The sequence below is a fragment of the Scyliorhinus torazame genome, chromosome 5 (genome assembly GCF_047496885.1).
Source record: "Scyliorhinus torazame isolate Kashiwa2021f chromosome 5, sScyTor2.1, whole genome shotgun sequence".
In the NCBI taxonomy this organism is placed as follows: domain Eukaryota; kingdom Metazoa; phylum Chordata; class Chondrichthyes; order Carcharhiniformes; family Scyliorhinidae; genus Scyliorhinus; species Scyliorhinus torazame.
In genome coordinates, this window is record NC_092711.1 from 160,039,172 (window position 1) to 160,052,006 (window position 12,835).

The following is a 12,835-nucleotide window of genomic DNA, read 5'->3' on the forward strand; positions in this document are numbered from 1 at the left end:
TCTTAAGCTAATTGCAAAGGAGCCAGAGGGTGAGAGGAGATTTTATTTTTCTTTTGACACAATGTTTGAAAATGTGGTTCAGAGAGTCAATCGGGATTGACTAATTTATAGAGTCTTTTTCAGGAAGTAACAAGGGATGTCAATAAAGGGGAACCTGTTTATCTAGGTTTCCAGAAAATATTCCCCAGGATGTCACATCAAAGGTTATTACACATATTAAGAGCTAAGGATGGGGGGGGGGGCAACATATCAGCATGGTTAGAAGGTTGGTTAGCTAACAGGAAGCAGAGAGTAGGTATAAATGGGTTACGTTTGGGTTGGTAAGATGCAACAAGTGGAATGTCACAAGGATCAGTGCTGGGCCCTCAACGATTTTACAATCTATATGAATGAGTTGGATGATGGGATTGAATGTATGGGGGCTAAATTTGATGATGGCACAAAGTTTGGTTGGAAAGTAATTTGTGAAGTGAACTTAAGGAGTCTGCAAAAGACAACAAATAGGTTAAGTGAGTGGGAACAAATTGACAGACGGAGCATAACGTGGGAAAATGTGAATGTGTCCACTTTGGCAGAAAGGGTTAAATAAAACAGAACATTATTTAAATAGGGAGAGATTGCTGAAGCATGAGGGACAGAGATTTCTGGGTGTCCTGGTACAGGAACCACAATAAATTAGTTTGCAGGTACAGCAAGGGATTTGGAAGGCAAATGGAATATTGTCATTTGTTGCAAAGGGACTTTGATATAAATGTAGCTATGATTTGCTACAGTTGTACAGGGCTTTGGTTAGAGCACTGTGTACAGTTTGGGTCTCCTTATTTCAGAAATGAGATTAATGCATTGTAAGCAGTTCAGAGAAGGTTGACTCCCTCGGTTCCTGGAATGAGGGGGTTATCCTCACCGGTATCCCAAAATCATGTCACATATTCTTAACTCTCAGATGCTCTGATGAAAAGATCAAAGAGAGTGTGTCTTTCTTACCTGCCCTGTTATGGTGGTGATATTTCCTGTAGTATCTGGGCTTTCAAATGTGGATTTCTTTAAAATTAAGTTCATGGGCCAGGGTGTAAATATATCTGGGTGGCACGGTGGTCAGCACTGCTACCTTAAGACGCCGAGGACCCGGGTTCGATCCCGACCCCAGGTCACTGTCTGTGAGGAGTTTGCACATTCTCCCCGTGTCTGCGTCGGTCTCACCCCCACAACCCAAAGGATGTGCTGGGCAGGTGGATTGGCCATGCTAAATTACCCCTTTATTGGGAAAAAATAATTGGGTCCTCTATTTTTTTTTTAAAAGCATGTCAATATTTCCAAGAGAAAGTGATCAACTTATTCATCCCGTCTACACATTCCAGACTTTCACTAGAACGTAGGAGGATACCAGATTGATATATTCCATTCACCCACACCCAAGGTAAATATTCCAATCATTTATTGTCCAGGACAATATTCCCAGTATCTTTCATACAGAAATTAAACATTCCCGTCTGATCCCAGGTATTAACCTATTCTGTTTGTTTGTTCATGTCAGGCTGGGATTGTTCACCTTGGAGCAAAGGAGGTTGAGGGGAGATTTGAGAGAGGTGGACAAGAATATGACAGGTTTATTTGATTTGATTTATTGTCACATGTATTGGTATACAGTAAAAAGTATTGTTTCTTGCATGCTTTACAGACAATCCATACCGTACACAGGGAAGGAAGGAGAGACTGCAGAATATAATGTTACAGCTATAGCTAGGGTGTAGAGAAAAATCAACTTAATACGAGGAAGGTCCATTCAAAAGACTGATGGCAGTCGGCAAAAAGCTGTTCCTGAGTTGGTTGGTACGTGACCTCAAACTTTTGTATCTTTTTCCTAACGGAAGAAGGTGGAAGAGAGTATGTCTGGAGTGAGTGGGGTTCCTAATTATGCTGGCTGCCTTTCCGAGGCAGTGGGAATAGTAGACAGAGTCAATGGATGGGAGGCTGGTTTGCGTGACGGATTGGGCTGCATTCATGACCTTTTGTAGTTTCCTGCGGTCTTGGGCAGAGCAGGTTCATTACCAAGCAGTGATACAACCAGAAAGAATGCTTTCTATGGTGCATCTGTAGAGGTTGGTGAGAGAGGTTGGTGACATGCCAAATTTCCTTAGTCTTCTGAGAAAGTAGAGTTGTTGGTGGGCTTTCTTAACTTCGTGTCGGCATGGGGGGGACCAGGACAGGTTGTTGGTTTTCTGGACACCTAAAAACTTGAAGCTCTCGACCCTTTCTACTTCATTCCCATTGATGTAGACAGGGGCATGTTCTCCACTACGCTTCCTGAAGTCAATGACAATCTCCTTTGTTTTGTTCACATTGAGGGAGAGATTATTGTCGTCGCACCAGTTCACCAGATTCTCTGTACCATTCCTGTACTCTGTCTCGTCATTGTTTGAGATCCGACCCACTGTGGCGATCTCATCAGCAAATTTGAAAATCGAGTTGGAGGGGCGGGGAATATTTTGATGTGGCGAATGGTAATGACCTGGAACTCACTGCCTGTGAGGGGAAGGTGTTGTGTGGAAATGAAGACAATGGAAGATTTCAAACGGGAATTGGATCGGCATTTGAGGGAACTAAACTGCAGGGCTGCAGGGATAGAACGGGGCACTGGGAACATATCAGTCATGACAGAGTCAATGGATGGGAGGCAGGTTTGTGTGATGGACTGGGTTGTATTCACGACTCTCTGTAGTTTCTTACGGTCTTGGGCCGAGCAGTTGCCATACCAAGCTGTGCTGCAGCCAGATAGGATACTTTTTATGGTGCACCTGTAATAATTGGTAAGAGTCAATGTAGACATGCTGAATTTCCTGAGTTTCCTGAGGAAGTATAGGCGCTGTTGTGCTTTCTTGGTCGTAGTGTTGATGTTGGTGGACCAGGACAGATTGTTGGTGATTTGCACACCTAGCAATTTGAAGTTGGCAACCATCTCCCCCTCGGCACCATTGAGGCAAACAGGGGTGTGTACGATATTTTGCTTCCTGAAGGAAATGACTAGCTCCTTAGTTTTGCTGACATTGCTGGGGAGATTGTTGTTGTTACACCATGCTCTATCTCCCTCCCGTACTCTGACTCATTGTTGTTTGAGATCCGACCCACTGCAGCCGTGTCATCGACAAACATGGAGGTGGAGTCAAATTTTGCCACACAGTGGTGTGTGTACAGCGAGTATAGTAGGGAGCTAAGTATGCAGCCTTGTGGAGCCCTACTATTGACGACTATCGCAAAGGAGGAGGCATTGTTGTTTATCCTTACTGATTCCTGTCAGGGGCTGGTTTAGCACACTGGGCTAAATAGCTGGCTTTTAAAGCAGACAAAGGCAGGCCAGCAGCACTGTTCAATTCCCGTACCAGCCTCCCCGAACAGGTGCCGGAATGTGGCGACTAGGGGCTTTTCACAGTAACTTCATTTGAAGCCTACTTGTGACAATAAGCGATTTTCACTTTCATTTCAGGAAGTTGATGATCCAGTTGCAGGGGGAGGAGCCAAGATCTAGGTTTTGGAGTTTTGATATGAGCTTGGCTGGGATTATGGAGTTGACGGCAGAGCAGTAGTTAATGACTAGAAGTCTGACATAGAGGTCCTTGTTGTCGAGATGCTCCAGGAATGAGTGTAGGGCCAGGGAGATGGCAGTGGCGTCTGCGGTGGACCGGTTGCGGTGGTATGCGAATTGCAGTGGATCAAGGCACTCTGGGGGTCTGGAGTTGATGTGTCTCATGGCCAACCTCTCGAAGCACATCATAATGATCGATGTCAAGGCCACCGGATGGTAGTCGTTGCCTGGTTCTCCTTTGGCACCGGTATGGATGGTGGTCTTCTTGAAGCAGGTGGGAATCTCGGAACGGAGTAGGGAGAGGTTGAGGATGTCCGGAAACACATCCGCCAGTCTGCACAGTATCTGGGTTCATGACCAGGGATCCCGTCAGGACCCACCGCTTACCGAGGGTTCACTTTCAAGAAGGCCGATCTGACTTCGCAGGCTGTGATGGTGAGTGTGGGTGTGTCCAAGGTTGCTGGAGCAGTTGACAAAGGTTTGTTGGTTTCCTGTTGAAGTGAACATAGAATGCATTGAATTTGTCGGGGAGGGGTGCCCTGTTGCCGAAGATTCTACTTGGCTTTACAGCTCATTATGTTGTTTAAGCCTTGTCACAACCGACGCGAGTCCATGTCATTAGTCTGTGATTCTAGCTTAGTCTGGTATTGTTTCTTGACGCCCTGTTGGCTTTGTGGAGGTCGTACCTAGATTTCTTGTATAGGTCAGGGTCGCCTGCCTTAAATGCCTTCAGTACGAAGTGAATCTCCCGATTAAACCATGGTTTCTGGTTGGGCAATATACGTACTACCTTCTTTGACACACAATCTTCTACACACTTACTGATGAAGTTTGTGATGGTGCTGGCATACCCGTTTAGGTTGACTGCTGAGTTCTTGAATATGGACCAGTCCACTGACTCGAAGTAGTCACGTAGGAGCTCTTCCATTTCCTCGGACCAGCACTGCATGACTTTCTTAACCGGATTCTCCTGCTTAAGTTTCTGCTTGTATGCCGGGAGAAGGAGCACCGTCTTGTGGTCCGATTTTTCGAAGTGCGGTTGGGGGATGGATCGAGAGATGCCCTTGATGTTTGTGTAGCAGTGGTCAAGGATGTTGGGGCCCCTGTTGGGACAGGAGATGTGTTGGTGGAATTTTGGCAGTACACTCTTGAGGTTGGCCTGGTTAAAGTCCCCGGCCACAATGAACAAGGCCTCCAGGTATTCTGCTTCATTGGTAGGTGTGACCTCGCACGTGTTTCATCAGGTTGGATGACGTTCTAAACCTCTTTGCGCAGTGAGAGCAGCTGAACGGTCTCTCCTCAGTGTGAAGGCGCTGGTGGATCATCAGTACCGGACAGCTTTTAAACCCACTCCCACAGTCAGAGCATTTAAAGGGTCTCTCATTGGTGTGAATGACATTGTGGCTCAGCAGGCTGGATAACTGAGCAAATCCCTTATCACACACCGAGCAGATGAATGGCCTCTCCCCAGTGTGAACTCGCCGGTGTGTCTGCAGGTTGGATAACTGAGCAAATCCCTTATCACACACAGAGCAGGTGAACGGCCTCTCCCCGGTGTGAGCGCTCTGGTGTCTCTGCAGGGTGGATAACTGAGTGAATCCCTCATCACACACACTGCAGATGAATGGCCTCTCCCCAGTGTGGACTGTCTGGTGTCTCTGCAGGTTGGGTAACTGAGTGAATCCCTTCCCACAGTCAGAGCAGGTGAACGGCCTCTCCCCAGTGTGAACTCGCTGGTGCACCTTCAAGGTGGATAACTGAGTAAATCCCTTCCCACACACAGTGCAGGTGAACGGCCTCTCCCCGGTGTGGACTGTCTGGTGTCTCTGCAGGTTGGATAACCGAGTGAATTCCTTCCCACAGTCAGAGCAGGTGAATGGCTTCTCTCCAGTGTGACTGTGTTGATGCCTTTCCGGCCCGAATGGAGCTGTGAATCCCTTCCCATAATCCTCACATTTCCATGGTTTCTCCATGGTCCAGGTGATCTTGCGTCTCACCACGTTGGACGATCAGTTGAAGCCTCGTCCACGCACAGAACACGTATACAGTCTCTTCCTGATGTGAATGGTGTAGTATTTTTTCAGGCTGTATCACTGGTTGAAGCTCTTTCCACAGTCAGTGCTCTGTAACAGTCTCACACGGGTGTGTGTGTGTGTGTCTCAGTGCTTTTCCAGACACACTGATGTTTAAAATCTCTTGATCAGACAGAATAGACAAACGTTTTGCCTTCTAGATTCCAAGGTCGATGATATTCGGTTCCCAAGAATTGAGTGACTCAGTCAGTTCTTGACGTGATATTTAGTTTGAGATATCGGCCTCAAACTCTTCGCGTTCGAACTTCCTGCAAAAATATTTTACAAAAATCATCATTGTCAGTACAGGTCAGAAACTCAGAACAGACAATTCTAGTTTCTATCGAACATTCTTTCTTCTCTCTTTCCCTCAAATGCTCTAAATCTCCATTCCACACACTCTCTCTCCATTCTCACTCTGCTGTATCTAATATTCACCCTCCCAATTCTCCTGAAGGCACTGAATCAGGCTGATTGACAGATCCAAGCTTTCTGTCCTGGACACCGAGGCTGCCAGACAGATATATGTCTCTGTTACTGGACGATAAATGTGTGTAATATACAGACTGGATTCACTTCCTTCCCCTCCCAATTCTTATGAAGGTGCTGATTGATGCTGATCAACAAATCTAAACTCATTACAACCTGTACAAGAGTAGAGACTCTCCATCTAAGTATATTTACGGATTAGAGATGGGGAGATTCTGAGGAAGAATTTTATTTAATCATGGAGTGGTCATGACCGGAAAATCACTGCCCACAAGTGTTGTGGAAGTTGAGATGATCAATAGTTCAAAATAGAATATGAAGAAAATAAGCTTTCAGATGAACAGGGATATCGAGGGGGAATGGGACTGACTGGATTGCTGTGCAGAGAGTCAGCACTGACTTGAGTTTCCAAAAGGATTTCGTCAGTGCTGCAATAACTGTATGACTGGAAATAGATAATGTAGCTACAGTACTATATTACAGAACTAGAAATAATAATACATGTATTTTATTACTGTACCATCAATAATATATCTAATACATTCCATATAACACTAGATATATATCTGTCCGATATAACATTTTTAAAAATTATTTTACGGGGTGTGGACATCGATGATGAGGCCAGCATTTATTGCCCATCCCTAGTTGCCCTTCAGAAGGTGGTGATGAGTTGCCTTCTTGAACCGCTGCAGTCCTTGAATTGTAGGTACTGAGGTTCCCAGGTATCTGCTGCTCTTGGCCTTCTCGATAGTAGTGGTTGTGGGTTTGGAAGGTGCTGTCTGAGGAACCTTGGTGAGTTACTGCAGTGCACATTGTAGATGGTATACACGGCTGTCACTGTTCGTCGGTGGTGGCGTGTTTGAATATTCGTGGAATGGGGAGCAGTCAAGCAGGCTGCTTTGTTCTGGATGGTGTAGAGCAGCATCTTGAGTGTTATTGGAGTTACACTCAACCAGGCAAGTGGTGATTATCCTATTACACGCCTGACTTGTGCCTTGTATATAGTGGACAGGCTTTGGGGGTCAGGAGGTGCATTACTCGCTGTAGTCTTTGGCCTGCCCTGGTGGCCAACACATTAATATGGCTAGTCCAGTTCAGTTTCTGATCAATGATAACCCTCAGGATGTTGGTTGTGGAGGATTCAGCGATACTAATGCCACTGAATGTCAAGGGGCGGTGATTAGATCCTCCTTTGTAGGAGATGGTCATTGCCTGACACTCGTGTAGCATAAATGTAACTTCCACTTATCAGCCCACATCAGGATACTGTCCAGGTCATGCTGCATTTGGACATGGACTGCTTCATTATCTGAGGAGTCACGAATGGTGGTAAACATTGTGCAGTCATCCACAAACATCCCCACTTCTCACCTTATCATGAAAGGGAGGTCATTGATGAAGCAGCGAAAGATGGCTGGGCCAAGGAGTGCGCCCTGAGGAACTCCTGGAGCTGAGATGATTGACCTCCAACCACCACAACCATCTTCCCTTGTGCCAGGTATGACTCCAAACAGCGGAGAATTTTCCCCGATTATCATTGACTCCAGTTTAGCTGGGGCTCCTTGATGCCATACTCGGTCAAATGCTGGTTCAGCACACTGGGCTAAATCGCTGGCTTTTAAAGCAGACCAAGCAGGCCAGCAGCACGATTCAATTCCCATACCAGCCTCCCCGAACAGGCGCTGGAATGTGGCGACTAGGGGCTTTTCACAGTAACTTCATTGAAGCCTACTTGTGACAAGCGATTTTCATTTCATACTGCCTTGATACCAAGGGCAGTCACTCTCACCTATTTTGACCATGTTTGAACCAAGGCTGTAATGAGGTCAGGAGCTGAGTGACCCTGCGGAACCCAAACTGAGCGTCTGTGAGCAGGTTTTGCTGAGTAAGTACCACTTGATAGCGCTGTTAATGACTCCTTTCATCACTTTGCTGATGGTGGAGTGTATTCCGACAGGGAAGTAATTGGTTGGGTTTGATTTGTCCTGTTTACTGTTCCCTTTCATGTCAGCCATCTCCTGGGGAAACTAGCCCTTTAAATGTGAACATTAGGAAAGAGATCATCATTTTAGCCAGACAAATAAATGTGTCAAGCTGAGGGAGCAAAGGATGTCAATGTCTTTAAGAGAGAGAGAGAGACCTGGGCCAAGCTTTGCAGAGTCTGCACCCTCCCTGGATTCACTTCCTTTCCCTTTAGTTGCTGCAAGTCACCAGTTGAAGGTCAGAATGAGACAAGAAATGGAAAGAGGGAGAAAAGAAAGTGTTATCCTAACAGATGTTGGCGACAGGAGTCTGTGTGCAGCTCAAGCTCATTCAGCGTTGGGGGAACAACAGCTTTGCTCGGCAGAAAACACCATGTCCAGCTTCCGCATTGAGACAATGGGGGAGCTGTGATTGGTGGAGGAGCAGAATCCTTCCGGTCCTCCAATCTTCCTATTGGTCAACACCTCAGCAGGAAGGTCAGCAGAAGTGAGCTCCCCTACACATGCGCAGTTTCCCCTTCCCTTAGAAATGCGCAGACCCGGGTGAGGGGCTGTGGAAACCATCGACGGTCGGAACTGTCAGCCGTTTGCCTGGGAACCTTGTCTCGAGGATATGTGGGGGATGGGGAACAATGGATGGGGCGGGGCTCCCGCGTCTGCGCGCTGGCAAGTGACGTCACCCCAGAGCGGACTCATTCCTATTGGTTGATTTAGAGGCCGAGTTCCTTTGCGATGTCATAATGTGGAGGTTGGACAATAAGTTTCAGACTAAAACATTCTCCTCTGGGCAACATCTGGGAGGAAATCAATGTCTCCCCCTTTCATAAATTCATAAGATATAGGAGCAGAATGAGGCCATTTGGCCCATCGAGTATAACCCTTCAACCCCGATTAAAAATCTGTCGAACTCCTCCCTAAAATTACTGTCCCAGCTCCACCGCACTCTGGGGTAGTGAATTGCACAGATTCACAGCCCTTTGGGAGAAGAAGCTTCTCCTCAACTCTTTGGAATTTGCTACCACTTTTTAAAAATAATATTTATTGTCACAAGTAGGCTTACATTAACACTGCAATGAAGTTACTCTGAAAAGCCCAACTCGCCACATTTTGGCGCCTGTTGGGCACACGGAGAATTCAGAAAGTCCAAATTATCTAACAGCATGTCCTTCGGGGCTTGTGGGAGGAAACTGAAGCACCCGGTGGAATCATAGAATTTACAGTGCAGAAGGAGGGCATTCAGCCCATCGAGTCTGCACCAGCCCCTGGAAAGAGCACCCCACCCTAGCCCATGCCTCCACCCCATCCCTGTAACCCAGTAAACCCACCTAACCTTTTTGGACACTAAGGGCAATTTATCATGGCCAATCTACCTTTTACATGCCCAATCCACGTAACCTGCACATCTTTGGACTGTGGGAGGAAACCAGGCCACCCGTACAAAGCCTACGAAGACACAGGGAGAACATACAGACTCCACACAGCCAGTGACCCAAGCCGGAATCGAACCTGGGACCCTGGAGCTGTGAAGCAACTGTGATCACCACTGTGCTACCATGCTGCCCATCTTATCCTAAGACTATTACCTCTCGTTCTAAAATGCCTGAAAGACGTGCTGTTAGGTGAATTGAACATTCTAAATTCTCCTTCAGTGTACCCTAACAGGCGCCAGAATGTGGCGACATGGGGAGTTTCACAGTAACTTCATTGCTGTGTGGTTTTTTAAAATTTAAAGTACCCAATTCATTTTTTCCAATTCAGGGGCAATTTAGCGTGGCCAATCCACCTAGGCTGCACATCTTTGGGTTGAGGGGGCGAACCCACTCAAACCGGGGAGACTGCAAACTCCGCACGGACAGTGACCCAGATCCGGGATCGAACCTGGTACCTCGGCGCCATGAGGCGGCAGTGCTAACCACTGTATCACCGTGCTGCCTCATTGTGGTGTTAATGTAAGCCTACTTGTGACAAAAATGCAGATTATTATTATTATTAAGTGGGAGTAGCCTCTCCAAGGCAGCCTTCAGGACGCGCGTATATGCAGAATCGCCAAGCAGGAACTTTTAGCCAAGTTCCACACACGAGTACGGCCTTGACCGGGACCTTGGATTCATGTCACATTACATTCACCCCCCCCCCCCCCCCCCCCCCCACCACCATCTGGCCTGGGCTTGCAAAATTCTACCAACTGTCCTGGATTGAGACAATTCGCACCTCTTTAACCTGTGATTATCCCTCTCTCCAGTCACTCCGTCTGGACCTGTAAATACTTAATTACCTGCAAAGACTCGCATTCAAAAGTATCGTCTTGTATCATTGACTTTGTCTATGTATGTTTCTGGAACCCACCTCTTCATTCACCTGAGGAAGGAGCTGTCCGAAAGCTAGTGATTCGAAACAAACCTGTTGGACTTTAACCTGGTGCTGTAAGACTTCTTACTGTGCTCACTCCAGTCCAATGCGGGCATTACCCCATTAAAGTAAAGGGGCAAAGTGGCAGCATGGTGGCACAGTGGTTAGTGCTGCTGCCTGATGGCGCCGAGGTCCCAGGTTTGATCCCGGCTCTGGGTCACTGTCCGTATGGAGTTTGCACATTCTCCCCGTGTTTGCGTGGGTTTCACCCCCACAACCCAAAGATGTGCAGGGTAGGTAAACTGGTATTGCTAAATTGCCCCTTAATTGGAAAAAATAAATTGGGTACTCTAAAATTTCAAAAAAAGTAAAAGGGCAAAGTCTATTTATAGTTTAAGAGATACATTCCTAATAAAAACAGTGTTTAGGCACTGTTGCTTCTAGTTTTTTGCAGTAAAAGTTATAAAATCTGAAGTTTTTGCCTTATGACTCTTTAATTTGTTCACTGGGTTTAGAATTTATCATTTAAAGTTACTGATCTGTTCAGAAATCTTACACAGTTGATTTAGAGCTACAAGTTTCAACTTCCCATTGAGCCTCAGGCAACTTCTGTCTCTCCATTGCTCATGTCAATGACAGCCCAGCAACAGAGCTGAGGGCTGGAGATGCTGTCACTCCTTGTAGGAGCTGGAATCAGTAGAAAGAAGAACCATAGTTTCTGGTTGAGCTATTTGTTCGCTGTCTGACCATATATAAATAGCTAAGCAGGTAATATGCTGTGATGAGGGTTTAGAAACAGACCCTGGGTAGACGAGTTCACTGAAGCTGTGGGCTTGTCAGCTGTACAGTGAAACCAGGCATCCAACAGCCACAGAGACCTCTAATATTGGACACTGGGTTTAACCCTGTTCTGTAAAAAACAGACCTATCTGATACTGGGGGTGATATGGTTAATCTGACCCTTAATTCATTTAATTCCAAAAGTGAATAACATTGATTCAAGTATAGTGATTACTCTGTTAATCTGTCAACAAAGTGGTGTCAGTTCATGCAGATCTCTGTCTGAACTCAATTTAATTACATATTTTTGTTACTGACTAGTATAGTGTCCAATCTAAAAGGACGGTAGCACAGTGGTTAGCACAGTTGCTTCTCAGCTCCAGGGTCCCAGGTTCAATTCCCGGCTTGAGTCACTCTCTGTGAGGAGTCTGCACTTTCTCCCCGTGTCTGCGTGGGTTTCCACCGGGTGCTCCGGTTTCCTCCCAGTCCAAAGATGTACAGGTCAGATGGATTGGTCATGATAAATTGCTCTTAGTGTTCAAAAAAGATTAGCTGGGGTTACTGGGTAAAAGGGGTAGGGTAGAGGCATGGGCTTAAGTAGGGTGCTCTTTCAAAGAGCCGGTGCAGACTCAATGGGCCAAATGGCCTCCTTCTGCACTGTAAATTCCATGATTCCTCTATGACACAGCTCAGAATAGGGATGTTTGGTTTGTGTTTCCTGTCTGCAAAACCTCTCTGCTCATCGCCTGGGAAAGGTGATTACAAAGGACATCGCTGTAAGTAAAGGGTAGAAATCCAGAACTGACAATTCTAGTCATCAGAGAACATACTTTTCCCTCTCAAACTATAAATCACTGTTCCCCACACACTCCCTATTGATTATAGATCGAATACATCCTCCTATCACATTACCATGGGCACCTCACCAGCAGAGAGACAGGAAGGCGCTGGAGGATGGACTGGAAATGGGGCTCTACCAATCAGGGCACAAGGTTTGGGACAATGTGGGGGGGGGGGCTTTGGTATCGTGACCCACAGGGTTCAGTTCTCATGTCCAAAGCAGGGAGTCACGGGAACAGGGTACAGAGGAACCAAAGAGAAACAATTTGGATCCTGAACATTGTGAACATTCTTTACTCTGGTTGTCTTTGATCCTCAAGTCATTTTGTCTTTCTCACCTTGTTTGTTTCATTAATTAACATTTGTTATAAAAATGTTGATTTTTGAGACTTTTCATGATTAGATTGATGCACTTTTGGGAAAGTGGGTGAGAAGGGTTGACAGGCTCTTATTAAAAATAAATTTAGAGTACCGAATTATGTTTTATCCAATTAAGGGGCAATTTAGCAGAGCCAATCCACCTACCCTGCACATCTTTGGGTTGTGGGGGTGAGACCCATGCAGACACTGGGAGAATGTGCAAACTCCACAAAGACAGTGACCTGGGGCTGAGATCGAATCCGGGTCCTCAGCGCCATGAGGCAGCAGTGCTAACCACTGCATCACCATGCCGTCCCTGACAGACTCTTTTAACAGAAAGTGAGTCCCTCCAAGGTAATTGACAAAGGAGCCAGAGGGAC

The 12,835-nt window shown here is 46.3% G+C and overlaps 1 long non-coding RNA gene across 1 annotated transcript; it reads right to left on the minus strand.

The window, feature by feature from the left end:
- Positions 1 to 1,606: 1,606 nt before the first annotated feature.
- Positions 1,607 to 7,948, minus strand: LOC140422225 (uncharacterized). The gene is made up of 2 exons (XR_011947325.1): positions 7,516 to 7,948; positions 1,607 to 5,921 (listed from the first exon to the last, which is right to left on the minus strand). It is a non-coding gene; the product is annotated as an uncharacterized lncRNA (long non-coding RNA).
- Positions 7,949 to 12,835: the final 4,887 nt, after the last annotated feature.